The sequence below is a fragment of the Equus caballus genome, chromosome 18, assembly GCF_041296265.1.
Source record: "Equus caballus isolate H_3958 breed thoroughbred chromosome 18, TB-T2T, whole genome shotgun sequence".
In the NCBI taxonomy this organism is placed as follows: domain Eukaryota; kingdom Metazoa; phylum Chordata; class Mammalia; order Perissodactyla; family Equidae; genus Equus; species Equus caballus.
The window spans coordinates 66,734,167-66,748,300 of NC_091701.1; the positions used below are offsets into that span (position 1 = coordinate 66,734,167).

Genomic DNA, 14,134 nt, shown 5'->3' on the forward strand with positions numbered 1-14,134 from the left:
ATTTAAATATATTAGTAAATCAATATAGCTTTTTCTGATGTATTTTCTCAGTAAGACATACTACTTATAAACTCAGTCACATAAAGGCCTGTAAAATATTTTATGTTAAAAAGAGTTCTTCCCACTTGAAAAACTTAGGATCATGGGTCTGGTATTTTTAGTCTTCCAAAATAAACTAGGAGGAAACATATTAAAATACAAAACAATAAGTGTGGTTTCTTTTTCCTTAAATCTCAGAGACTAGTTTTCAGTTATTTCACTATTTTATCCGTGTTTGATGTTTATATAATACTTTACAATTGCTAATTAATCACAGTACCTTCTAGTGATACTGTTATTAAAATCACTTCCTGTGGGGGTGCTGGCGGTGTCACCGGAGCCGGCTTAGCCCCCCAGCTCCGCTGAGGAGCCAGACGTTCCAGCCACATCCTCTCCTGGTCCCCGGCCGCTTGGCGGCGGCACGCGCGTGCGGGGTGACACCGCGGCGGCCCAGGAGGCGCTGCTGAGCCCCGGTCCCCGAAGCCCCGGGGCGGCGCCCCTCCGCCCGGCCGCGCTCCAGGCCCAGATGCCGGACGCCGCGCTCAGGACACAGACCCCACTCTGCAGCAGCCTGCCGCTGCCGGCAGCCAGGGCCTCCTTCCAACTCCAGCGCAAATTTTTCGAACGTAAGAGAAGAATACAGTCATTATCGGAGGTGGAGACATTCAGAAGTTGTTCTTAATCAGAGTGAAGCTTGTGCTTTGGAAAGTCAGCCTCACGCCTCAGCACGCACAGCAGCTGGTTCTCCAGGTTCCTCCTGGATGAAGAATTAGTTTCCAGCCCCCCTTTACCCTCTGACAAGTTGGAAGGATACGTCAGCATCTCTTAAAAGACTAGGAAGGTCAGATTGGGGAGGGGTATGAGCAAATCCTCTCTACCAATATGAATTTTTGTGAAATTCACACAAAACGGGAGGAGGTCAACAAGCTGTGGGTCCTGAAGGTTTTTTGCATATCTGGGTAGGAGGTTTGACCTCAAGAGATTTCTGCTGTACACTTTTGTAACTGGTTTGACATATTTCGGCTCCAACTTTGCATCCTGAGAACACTTAAACGTTTCTGCAGGCTCATTTTATACAACCTGAAAGAGCTTAAAAGTTTCTGGTTGCCACAAGCATATCTTTCTTTTCTGCACATCCAAGAGACAGCTGTGCCCTGCTGGGATAGATTTTCCAAACAAAAATACCCGGAGCAGCAGTTTGGGAAATATGCCTTCAGCGGCGCTCCACAGATGGGGTTTCCGGAAGCACAGTACTGTAAGAAATGCCTATGTCTTTTAAGCTATTATTTGTATTGTGCAAATTTTTTGATTTGGGGGATTCTGGCTGTGAATTTTGATGTATGACAATTATGATTAAAAACAATTGGTCTACAAAGGTCATTAATGTTTTGTGACCATATACATTGTAACAGTGGATTGTGTTATGTGTAGCTATTATTGTTAAATACAGGGACTGTTTCCAGGCACAGAATATGAATCCTAAATTAGGATGGACATTAGATGTGATTATGATGACGTAGCAAAGGTCTGTGGTCCTAGGTCTACGAACGCGTGGTGAGGAATTGGGACAAAGTGGAAATAAGCCGTTTGGCCTAGACTCTACCTAGCCGGTCTTAGGGAGATTCTTTGACTCCAACTGTGGAGCAAGTACATGGAGTCTGCGCTCACCTCATTCACAAAAAGAGCTCCTTGGACGCTGAAACTCTAAAGAGAACAAGTCTCCTGTGGAGCAGAAGCATCAGGGTTTGCTTGGGAACTTAGCATAGGCGAGCACGGGGCTGGGCCGGGCTCTGGTGGCACTGCCACCTAGAAGGAACCACTTTACCTTTGTATCAGGTTTTTTTTTTTTTTTTAAGGATTGGCACCTGGGCTAACAACTGTTGCCAATCTTTTTTTTTTTCTTTTTCTGCTTTATTTCCCAAACCGCCCGCGCCCGCGCCCGCGCCCGCGCCCCGGGTACATAGTTGTATATCTTAGTTGCAGGTCCTTCTAGTTGTGGGATGTGGGACGCCACCTCAACGTGGCCTGACGAGCGGTGCCATGTCCGCGCCCAGGATTCGAAACTTGGGCCGCCACAGTGGAGCGCGCGAACTTAACCACTTGGCCACGGAGCCGGCCCCTGTATCAGTTTTTAAAAATAGATTTCGGATCCTTTGGTCAGGGTCCCCCAACGTCTTTCAAGAGGCATCCACATTCACCTGCTTGTGCTTTGTTTTGGTAACTCTGCCCGAAGTTGCTTATCGACTGTTCTTCACCTTGATTGCAAGGCTGAGGAACAGAAGCAGCCTCTGCTTTGAGGAGGTGAAAGCATACATTTATTTCTTACTGTGACTAGTTCAAAACCGCGTTTTACAAAATGCCTTGTTTCCTTCATTATTGCTCCTGGAAAGAAAAATTTTATTAAAATAGTTTTAGTTTGAATATGGAATAGTTTTTTTCAGTAGGGCTTATTTTGAAAAATTCTGAGTTTAATTCAAATGAAAAAAAAAGTTATAGGTAACCTCACTGATAAATACAGTTGCAAAATTCCTAAATAAAATATTAGCAAATTGCGCTCATCAGTGTACAAAAAATAACACTACCTCCTAATCAAGTGTAGATCTAGGAATGCGAGGAGTTCATTGGCATATCAGTAATATTTAAATCCTTAGTAGTAAAGAAGTTTCCATAGGAAAAATAAATTAGATAAGAGAAAGCAATTCCCAAGAATGTGATCTCTATCACTGAAAAATTCTGCAAAGGAGACCCCGAAGGAGCAGTCAATGAAATGGGGGTGGGGTGGGAAAGAGGGATGTATGGTGTCAATGGATCCGAGAGAAGATAGCGTTTCAAGAGGCCAAATGCTGAGAGCTCAAGTAAGATGAGGACTGAGAACTGACTGTTAATTCAGCACAAGGGTGGTCACTGGTTCCATGATAAACACAGTCTCAGTGGAGTCATGGGAGAGAAGCCTGCCTGGAATGAGTTAGGAGAAAATGTAAAGTGAGGAAATGCAGCCGAGACTACAGAAAACTCATTTAAGAAGTCAAGCTATGAAAGGAACCGATAAATGGGATGGTAGCTTGGCTCTTTACAGAGGAGTAGGGTAAAAGGAAGCTTTGTTTGTTTGTATTTTGTTTTGTGTTTGTTGTTGTTAAGGATGATAGCTACTGGATGTATTTTATACCAAAGGAAATAATCAATGAGTAAAAGTTTGATGATGCAGGAGAGAAAAGAGATAATTATGAGAGCAATGCTTTCTCCCTCAGCCATGAACACCTTGCCAAACTCCAATTCAGGTAAAACTCAACCATCTGCCATGCTCCTGAACTCAAGCAGCTGAACATAGTGGGAGAAAAATACACAGCTGGTCTTGCTTAAAAGCCAAGACCACAAATCTCAAAAGACCACTTAACACCAGCCAACAGTCCTGCCATACTTCTGTAATACGATGACTTCTGTCTTCAAAATAACTACATCGCACATTCTCCTCTTTCCAAAAACTTGCTCATGTCCTTCTCCTCTTTCATTCTTAGTTGTTTGCCTTGCCTCATACATCACGGGGGAAAACAGAAGCTCTCAGACAGACATTCTCATCTTCCCACTGTCAAATCTAACTCCTTTCCTGCACCTGCCGCCTTTTTCTTCCTCGCCACGTGGTCCAGACCCCACTTCATTATAACAGGAAATTGGCTGAGGGATAACTGCACACTCTAACCTAGAAAACTCTAGGCTCTCTTAGAAGAAATAATGAATGCAAATAAAACTGAAAAATTGCTAAAAACTTTACACATTAAAAAATATGACTAAAATTAATGGAAGAAGTCAATCTCCTTGAAAAAATGCAAACTTGACCTGTGAAAATTAGTTTTGGTAATAATAATACACCCAAATAAAGGTGAAATACTATGTTCCATCATCAAAGAAAAAAACCCTTTATTATAAAATTTACGCAGAAAACCTGTCCCCCATGGGGCCTGCTCCATGGCCAAGTGGTTAAGTTTGGGCACTCCGCTGCGGCGGCCCAGGGTTCAGATCCTGGGCGCAGACATGGCACTGCTTGTCAGGCCATGCTGAGGCGGCGTCCCACATCTCACAGCTAGAAGGACCTGCAACTAAGATATACAACTGAGTACAGAGGGTTTTGGGGAGATAAAGCAGAAAGAAAAAAAAAGATTGGCAACAGTTGTTAGCCCAGGTGGCAATTTTAAGGAAAAAAAAAAAAAAGAAAACCTGTCCCCCAAAGAAAATAACTTCAGTAAAATAAAAATGAAAATGGAAAATTAATATATTTTAACTGTGAAAATCAATTAAGGCCATGAATGGTCATTAAAGGACTGATATTTAGAAACAAAGTCAAAGAAATCTTGTATAAAAATATTGGGGCAGGGCCAGCCCCATGGCCGAGTGGTTAAGTTCGCCTACTCTGCTACAAGTGGCCCAGTGTTTCATTGGTTCAAATCCTGGGCTCGGACATGGTACTGCTCATCAAGCCACACTGAGGTGGTGTCCCACATGCCACAACTAGAAGGACCCACCACTAAAGAATATACAACTATGTACAGGGGGGCTTTGGGGAGAAAAAGGAAAAAAATAAAATCTTAAAAAAAAAAATATTGGGGAAAAAATTTCCAATGGAGAGGTCAACGTGGCCTATCCTAATTTGGTATATTTCCTTCAGACAGAACAGTGGCGTCAATGCCCCATTGCTGCAGCTTAGAGTCCTCAAACACAATCAATTTGTCAGCACCATCCCTCCCATACTACCAACACACCAGTAGGTCACCTTGGGCTGACAGGTGCCCTAAGGACATTGCAAGGAGAGGTCTACAGTGGGCGGCCACTCAGTGGCAGAAAACAAAGACTGGTGGCGTGGACTTGGCATTGTCATACTGGACAATCAACTGGTGAGAACGCAGTACAGACATTGGACAATTTTCCCAGAGTGCAAGTCGAGTGATTGGCAGGCACAGGTCCTGGGTGCAGGCAATGTAAAGTTTTCTTTCATAGGAAATCTGAGTAGTTTCTTGGCTGCCAAGGTCTCTGATCCAGTGTCACTCCTGGCACCTCACAGCAGTCCTCCCTCACACCCACCGCCCCTAACACCTTCTCTAGAGGGGCTCTCTCTTGGACCACTGTCTCCATTTAGGGACTCCTGGTACTTTACCTTCCTTTCCTACCCCCTGGCTTCCTTCCTTTGTTCTCCTTTGCCCTGTAGACTTCTTCCATTTCTCCACTAACATCCTTTAATGTTCATTAGGAAGAACCTCAGGGGCTCGTTAAAAACTGATTTCGAGCCATTTCCTGTTCTGCATTTGAAGAGCTTGGCAGTAGCCACTCCATCCTAACAACAAGTAAAAAGCTAAACACACTGGAAAATCAATAGTTCTTCTTGGATCCATAAGAGATGGAAGGACACAGGGCAAATTTCTGCCCCTAAGATTGGAGAGACCAACAGGTGAATACAAGGAGTTATGGCTTACCAGAGCAGAGGCTCCCCAGCAGAAACCAGTTCAGGAACCAGTGCCAGGTGGGAAAACCTGAACTGTAACTGATGCACTGCTGGAGGCCCAGTGTGGACAAGTCTGAGAGTGAAAAACTCCAGGGGACCCCGTCATAGGGAGGCCCCCATAATTTTGTGAGATTTACCTCCAGGAGCTTGAGCAGATTCCCACAGTAAATGTCAGAGAAAAATCCCCTCCTGCTTCCTTCCTTCAGGGGGAAGGAAAAAGGACCCATTTTGAAATATGCCAGATCACTCTGTTCGTAACAAGGCCTGCCCTCAGGAGAAACTAAACCAGAGCCTAACTCACCCTGGGGAAAGGAAATAGCCACTCGCGTCAGCTCTAGCCTTCCACGTGGGGGAAGGGAAATACCCAACATCAGTCCTCTCCAGCCATCCTGTCCCACCTAAAAGGGGAGACAAAAACTGAGAAACACTTGTGAAGTTCACAGTCCAGAGTCGTAGGCTCACCCAAAGGCCGAGACCTAAGAGGCACCAGCCTCCAGTTATAAGATAAGTAAGTCATGGGGATGTATTGCACAGCATGGGGATACAATCAAAAGCATTTAATAACTCTGTATGATGACAGATGGTCACTAGACTTATCATGGTGATCATTTCATAATGTATATAAATATTGAGTCACTATGATGTACCTGAAACTAACAGGGTATTATATGTCAATTATTCTTCAGTTGCAAAAAGAAAAAAAAAGACTGAGACCTCATCATAGGACTATAGAATGCTTGCCCCCACACACGTTCCTTACTACCACATTACTGAAAGCCTGTTACTACGGCTCCTTTTACCCACTATATCATGTCCAGCTATCAAAAAAATAAAATAAAAATATTACAAGGCATACCCAAAAAAAGAGCAAAAACCCCCCCAGTGTCTACACAGTATTCTGATAGATGAATGCATCATATTTTATTTATACCATCTCCCATCTACGTTGTTTAAATTTTCCACTATCCTAAAACAATAAAAACCTGTGCACGTATATATTTCCGTAATCAAATGATAAATTCCCTTAGGTTATGTTTCTAAAAATTTTTTACCAGAAGTTTGAAAACAATAGATTGTCAGCTAATTCAATAAACAACTCTGACAGAGAGAGGGAGAAGAGTATGGCGAGAAATATGGGAAGAGGAGAAAATAAGTTAGTCTAAGGAAATTTATGACCACATCTTTTTTTTCTCCTATTAAAATTTTTATATTAATTTTTTGAATGTGGTAAAAAGATCCTTGGACTTCAAAGAATATATGTAGAAAAAGAAGTGTGCCTCTCCTGTCTCCCCGTTCCCACTTCCCTCCCTAGTTTCTTCCTAGTTTCTTATTTATCCTTTTAGACATTAGAGTGAACCATGCAAAAAAGCTGTTTTTGTAGATCAAACACAGTTTAAAGAAACGCAGTTTGGTTCCACCTAATATTATATGCATGTCCATTTACTTTTCCAAATATGTGATCGTAATACACTCGGTGACTCTGTCTTATACATGAGGATGTTTTGTTATAAACTTCTTTCCTTAGTGGAGATAAAATATCTGGAAGTCAGATTTTAAAAATTAAAACTGCCAAGGAATGTTTAAGTGTTGCGGAGCAGGTCTTGGGTGTGGTGTTATTAATTTCCCTAAAATGAATAGTAGTTTCCTTTAACTTGAAGAGGGAGCAACACTTTTGAAGTCTATAAGTTACATAAACAAATGATAAGAAAACATATTGTGTGAAGAAAATCTCCTACGAACAAAGCCGGTTGCTTTTCTACAGAATCCTAGAAAACCCAGCCTCTGGCTTTGCAGGCGTGCAGGCTAGAGGGCGCTGTGGTCCAGTCCTAATGTGTTGCTTCTTGCAGCCGGGATTTGGGAATAAATCCTAGAATAACTTTTACACCAACAAAGGACTATGGGTGAATAGTTCGCCTGTTGCAACCCCACTTCTTGAAGTACGTTTTCTGCTAGAAAAGCAAGAGGAAATTGCTAAATCTTCCTAGCTGTATAAGTAGAATATCTTTTCAAGGAAAATTCCGATTACAGAACTAGAAGAGACCTTAAAGATCATCTAGGTCCATGGTTCTTAACAGGGAAACATATCAGTATTGCCTGCAGCATTTTGGCTAATCACCGAAGGGCAGTAAAATGATTTTTTTTTTTTCAAGTTTGAACCCAGGCCCTTGGACACCATGGCACTGGAAAGTTATTCTTCCTGAATTAGTTGTCCAGCTTTTCTGAATTATTGCTCAGTCACCTTCACTCAAAAGATGTTCCTTATTATTCTCCCCCTAAAAGTATAAAAGTATACCTAGAACCACCATAACTAGTCAACTCTGCTAACCCATAAATTCATTTTCTCACTCCCTATCCCTAAATAAATATATCCTTATACACAGCATAAAGTGTGTCTATTCATGTATTGGGTTTATTTTGACCTTCCCTTGCCTCTCTGTTGTGCACCTGTATTCTTGTTAGTTTCTAACAATATCATTGGGTTGAACGTTAAGCTGACTATTTCACTGGGCAAATGTGTTCCTGTGTCAGATTAGAAAATGGCGGCTGGGCTTCCAAGCCAGACCACTAAAAACTCTAATCTATAAATTACCTGAACCATGATGCTAGTGGCCCTTTTCCAATTATACTTCTATTCCATTGAGTAGGCATGCATTGAAAAATTCTGATGTGGTCCCATTGTGGGACACCAGCAACAAAAATTTCTCTTAACTTCAGTAGGAAGCATGACCACTGGCTGTAGAGTCAGAAAGAATTGCTGGGCATCAGTCTCAGTGTTCACTCCCTATATTTGAAGTAGCCTTGCTCCTCAGATATGCTCTTGTTTTATGTTCAATAGACATTTCTAATTCTGACAAAGAGCGTGTAGTGGATCTCAAGCTAATGAAGGAATGAAACCACAGCAAAATTGAAGTGGGAGCAGTTAGCTCAGACAGTATTTAGTTTAATAATTAAATGAGCTGAACCAAAGTAAGTCAGCCTAGAAAGCCCAGCCACCACAACAGTTTCCTGTTATTTAAAGTTAGCAGGAGATATGCAGGGAGCATTAGGGCAACAAAAAGAAGAAATCTAGAAGACTTCCCTATATCTTGTGTTCTTAAGAGTTTGGGGAGAAATTTAAGATGGAGAAGATAGCAAAGGTTATCTGGGTGCCCTCAGTGAGGAGCAGGGTCAGGTCCTATGGCCTGGTTAGGTGTGGTTTGTTCTGGTTCATTTGTAAATGATTATATGAGATTTTCCTAAAAGCAACAATGATGGAGTTGCTGTTTTGCCAGTTCACATCACCTCATAAATAAGAACATACTTGGACAACATTAAAGACTCCAGGTCTGACTTACATTCCTAACCCCCTGCCAACTGCGTCTCAAATTAGTTCTAAGGTCACCAGCGATGAGCCAAGCAAGTGTGGGTGTATCTGTGAAAATCCACCATCACTAACGGAAAACAAATTCCAGTGTCTGGTCCAGTGTCAGAGTCAATCATATCCCATTTATAAGGAAAAGACAACAGTATTTATTGTGTGGACAATGGTTTATTAACATACTTCATTTTTCTTTCCAGAGTATTACTGTTTGCTTATAAATGGACGTATTCACTGCACAAAGACAAATGTTCTCATGCTGAGCAGAAGGTAAATACTGCTGGCAATGTTTTTTCTCTTAGATGAGCTTTGCTGTATGGGTGGAACACAAATGGTGATGATGAAAGAGGGAGAATAGATTGTGGAATAAATAGCAAGTGTTTCCTGGTGACTGGTTTACATAAGATTAATGCAATTACCTGTTCTTCTGACTCACTGAAAGGCTTCTCAGTCCAAGAGGCAAGGTCTGCACCTGGTATTTGAGGGGAGCCAAAGGGCGTTTCTGATTACTTACCTGCCAGAATGTCCACAATTCCTATAAAACTTTAGCACAGTTCATGTGAGTGGATTAATCCACCATCAACTGTGGTCATCTAAGAGAGAAAACATCCCTGGAAAATAAATCAACCCTGCCGAGATTGAGGGGTAGCAATGGACGGTGGGTGCCATAAAAAGGGAAAGAGTATTAACATTACAGGACTGAAGGGCATTTTCCTTAGTTGAATTTGGGAAACATTGTGTCACAATACAGCTAACAAATATGCATTTGTAGAAGTACCAAGTTTGAGCTCTTTGCTGGAAAAACATAAAAAGTGAAAAAGGAGCTGAGATCTTTGAAGGCAGCTTTTCTCCTCATAGGAGCCTCAAGCTTAAATCTCTCAGTGTGGTTCTGAGATAGAAAGCATTATGTGCTTCTTAAATATTACAGCACACTTCTGTACATCTTTCTGCCAGGGGAAACCTCAGATTACCATCAAACAAAATCAATTATATTATTCCTACCCAGTATCTCCTTAAAGCCACACTCTGTCATCTCCTCTGGAGATGGAACAGGAAACTTCCAATCCAACTGTGTGATGTCACTCACAGGAAGAATCCATTTCTGGGTGTCTAAAAATGGATTCAACAATGACAAGCTGTGTCAGTTGTAGAGTTGATTAAAAAGAAAGTTCAAGGGGCTGGCCCTGTGGCCTAGTTGTTAAGTTCAACGCACTCTGCTTCGGCAGCCTAGATTCAGTTCCCAGGCATGGACCTAAACCGTTCATCAGTCATGCTGTGGCAGTGACCCACATACAAAATAGAGGAAGATTGACACAGATATTAGTTCAAGGAGAATCTTCCTCAAGCAAAAGGAGGAAGATTGGCAATAGATGTTAGCTCAGGGCCAATCTTCCTCAGCCAAAAAACAATAAAGTTCAACTATGTTTCACCCAGTGGAAGATATATTGTTTAATGTTTGACCGTTTTTCAATTAGGAGGAAAATTGTAAAAACAATAAAACATTTGTTTGAACAAGCTGGACTTTTTAGTAATTTATCAGTAACAAAAAGAAATCTAACCATTTGTTGTACACATGCTACAGATTATATATTGGGGCTTTTTAAAATAATGACTCATTATAGTATAAATTCTCTTTACAGACTCTCCCATCCATACAATGGTATATATTTTTAGAGGTCCCATTGAAAAGCATGATTTCTCTAAACCATTGGCTATAGGGCAAGATGATTTTAGGCAAGACAGTGTAACTTTTCTGGAATCAAGATTTTTTTTATTAATGTGCTTGTATTTAAAATAGCGTCTTGTTCTTTTGCAATGAGCTGGGACATCTTTTGTTTGTTTGTCCATTTGGTTTTATTCCTCCCCTCTGTTTTCAGAGAGATCTGGTGTTGCCTGGTCCTGCCGGAGCCCTCCGGCCCATCACCTCCTGCCAGCCTTCCATGCGTACCTTGCCATGAAAAGGGAAAGAAGCTGTTTCCAAATTCGTGATGAATCTTACAATCAATGGTATCTGCACAAGTGTCTGTACTTTCCAAATACATTGAATAAGCTCCTTTTAACTTCTTTCTTTCTTTACTGAGACCCCACAAGAGAGTGTGTTAATCACATTAATATTATTGGTACTACAACCGTGACCTAAGCTTACAAGTGACCTTCAAACAAATTTTATGCAGCCAAGAATTAGGCTTTAACTGCCACCATAAAGCTTGCCTTAAGGGAAAACACTCTTGATAAAAATCTAAATACACGCAAATCAAAGAGTCTACTTTTCCACTGCAATTATTTGTCTCAGTTTCTCAGTAGTAACTAATCTGCTAATTAGAACTAACAAACCTTGGATTCTGAAATGGACTTCCAAAGTTTTTGTGCAACTAAATGACCAGCAATAAAGGACCTGGCTGTAATTGCAAAGCTGAATTATTAACACATGCTCTTCTTTTCTTTATTCTGGAAAATGTAAAGTTTTGCCCCAATTTAGGATGCCTAATCAGCTGTTATAAAAGTTTCTTGATCAAAAAATTGGTTTATATTTTGGATTTTATCTGAAATAATATAAATATGACTTGGTATAATGAAAGAGTAATGATTGAAATAATTGACATTAACCATGATTCCATAGATTTGAGGGTCTGCCTTGTTTTGTAAACCTGGTCATCAATTCTCCTGAACGTTATCAGTTAAAAAACAGAAAAAAGATATGACCATTTTACAAAGACAACTATCCAACTAAGGACCTTGGGTTCTGAATCAAATGTCTCTCCTCCAGTATAAGAAAGACCGATCCAGGTAGAAGTGTCTGTATGAAGAGACATACATATATAAATTAAGAGACATACATATATAAATGCTGTGATTTTTGCTATATATGTAAATGTAATAAAAACTGTATCATTCTTGGGGTATCGTTAACCATTAAAGTCCAAATTCAGACTTGACCGAGTGAAGAGAAATCGTAAGCAATTATCCAGCAGTGGGAAAAGACAGAACTCGGCACTGCAAAATCTGGGGTGAAGTCCCTACTCAGTCCCTTATTAACTCAGAGAACTTGGGTTAGTCACCTAATCCCTCTAAGGCTCATTTTCCACATCTGTCAATTAAGAATAATATGTTGCTTGAGAGGGTGTTTGGGGATTCAAATGACATAATGGAAACGTATATACTTTGTAAATTATAAAATGCTCTACAAATGTTATTTAAAGACATTTAAAAAAATAAAATCTGAGACAACTTCCTGGCTGAGCAACGTTTTCAGGAATTATTTCAATAATCAGAAAGGAAACAGCACCAGAAATTGAATTTGGAGCAATTAAGTATGAGACAGTCACAATCTGTGCCTACTCCCAAGGCTGGTATACCTACTCCAGCATCCCCGTGCCCTCTGACTGTGGAAGACCTCGGTTTCTTCACTCATTCTCTGTCCTGGGTTCCTGAGGTGCAGAGAGAACTAACAGCCAAGGCATCTCCCCTTCTGGAGCTAATACGAGAGACACGAATTAATTAAATAATCACACGAATACATATAAACAGTGACAAGCCTTTAAAGGAAGAGTTCACGGGGCTCTGCATGTGAGAGATGGACTTGATCTATTTTGGTGTTGTCAGGAAGCCTTCCTGAGGAAGTAACATTTGGGCAAAAACATGAAGGATGATTAGGCAAGAACTAGATGAGGTTGTGGGGGGCACAGAGAATGGTAGAAATATTCCAGGCAGAGGTAACTGCCTTAGCAAAGACCTTGAAAGAGAAAGAACTGAAAGGAGGATGTTGATAGAAGCTGAATGTGGTGCAGTAGGAGAAGCAAGCAGAAGCCAGTCTTTATCCAAGGGCAGAGAAGTGACAAGAGTACTTCTTTAAAACAACACTGTGGAGAGTGAATTGGAGGATGGGAGGGCAAGGGGGAATAAGAGTTAAGTTTGATTAGTATGATAAGTTTGATTGAATGAGAGAATTTGATAGCTTCAAATGGGTAGGGGTGACATCCCATATCTATGGATGTCGATTAAGAGAAAAAGTTTAGGAATAAATCTTGAGGGGCACCAACTTTAAAGGTCTCAAGAAAAGAGGATAAGTCTAAAAATAAGAGATAGGAAGGTAGGAGGGACATTAGGCGTCACAGAAAAAAAATGCTGCTGAGTGGTCAAGTAAGATGAAGACTGAAAAAATGCTCATTGCATTTAGTGACATGGAGGTCATTAGCAGGAACTCTATTGGAGGAGAGATGGGGACAAAAGTCAGGTTGAAGAGCGAGGGGAATAAGGAAGTGGGGTCAGTTTGTTTAAGCAATTAGGTTTTAAAAATTAGCAGTAAAAGATCATGGTAGCTGAGGGGAAGATAAGCTGGGAAATACTGGGAGACATTTTATTTACTCCTCAAATCATGAGAGTCAATCCTTTAGTCTATTAGTCCAGAATTTCTTTCTTCCTTTAATTTGGGGTGGTGTTGGTCCATCCAGGCTATAGCTTTGGGGAGTATTTGAGGAGGAGCGCAGAGATTGGACTAATATATGTAGACTCCAAAATCTAAAATATAATCCTAAATGGGTTATTCATTCACTCACTACCCACTGCCAACAAGCCCCACACCAGGGTTTACAGTTTCTGTATTTTCTAAAAGCCACTCTCACTGCTTTGGTTCTGGAAGGAAAGGAAAAAAAAGATGTAATATTTCTCCACATAGATCTGGGGCTTCCCTCTCATTTGAAGACTTCTTTCCCCAAACAACTATGCAAAACTATGTCCTGTTCCCTCCAATATCTCTTGTGGGTCCATCCCACCCATCTCTGTTTTCACTGGCTTGGAAACTGTCCCTTCTCTATATTGGGGTCTAGACAGGTATGGCCCCCAGGGACACCACTACTTTCTCTGTCCCAGGCATCATTACTCATTCCTCCTCCCTTCGCTGCAGGGAGACTTGCCCCAAGCACCCAGCCGTTGGTCCGGTTATGCTGGTCTGTGCTGTGGCTGAGCAAGAGGAGGTTCCAGCTTCTCTTGGCACTCAGTCAGTTCTCTACTGCCACTCACTGATAATAAACCACATGCCGAGGGTTGGCAATTGATGCTTGTCTTACAGGCCCTGCTGAGACCAGCTGCCCAACACAGGTTCAACATCTTCTTATAGACTCTGCTGCCTCTTCTTGGAAGTTTTCTTCTAGCTGCACCTGGCTGTTGATGGGGAGTATAGTATTGCCTACAATTCAGATGTATAAAAATAATGTAAATTTATTTTCCATTATTGACCTAATTTATTA

The 14,134-nt window shown here is 41.2% G+C and overlaps 1 long non-coding RNA gene across 1 annotated transcript; it reads left to right on the forward strand.

Moving 5' to 3' along the window:
* Positions 1 to 354: 354 nt before the first annotated feature.
* LOC102148188 (uncharacterized) lies at positions 355 to 12,128 on the forward strand. Its single transcript, XR_288742.4, has 3 exons — positions 355 to 1,294; positions 9,089 to 9,158; positions 10,766 to 12,128. It is a non-coding gene; the product is annotated as an uncharacterized lncRNA (long non-coding RNA).
* The last annotated feature ends 2,006 nt before the right edge of the window (positions 12,129 to 14,134 follow it).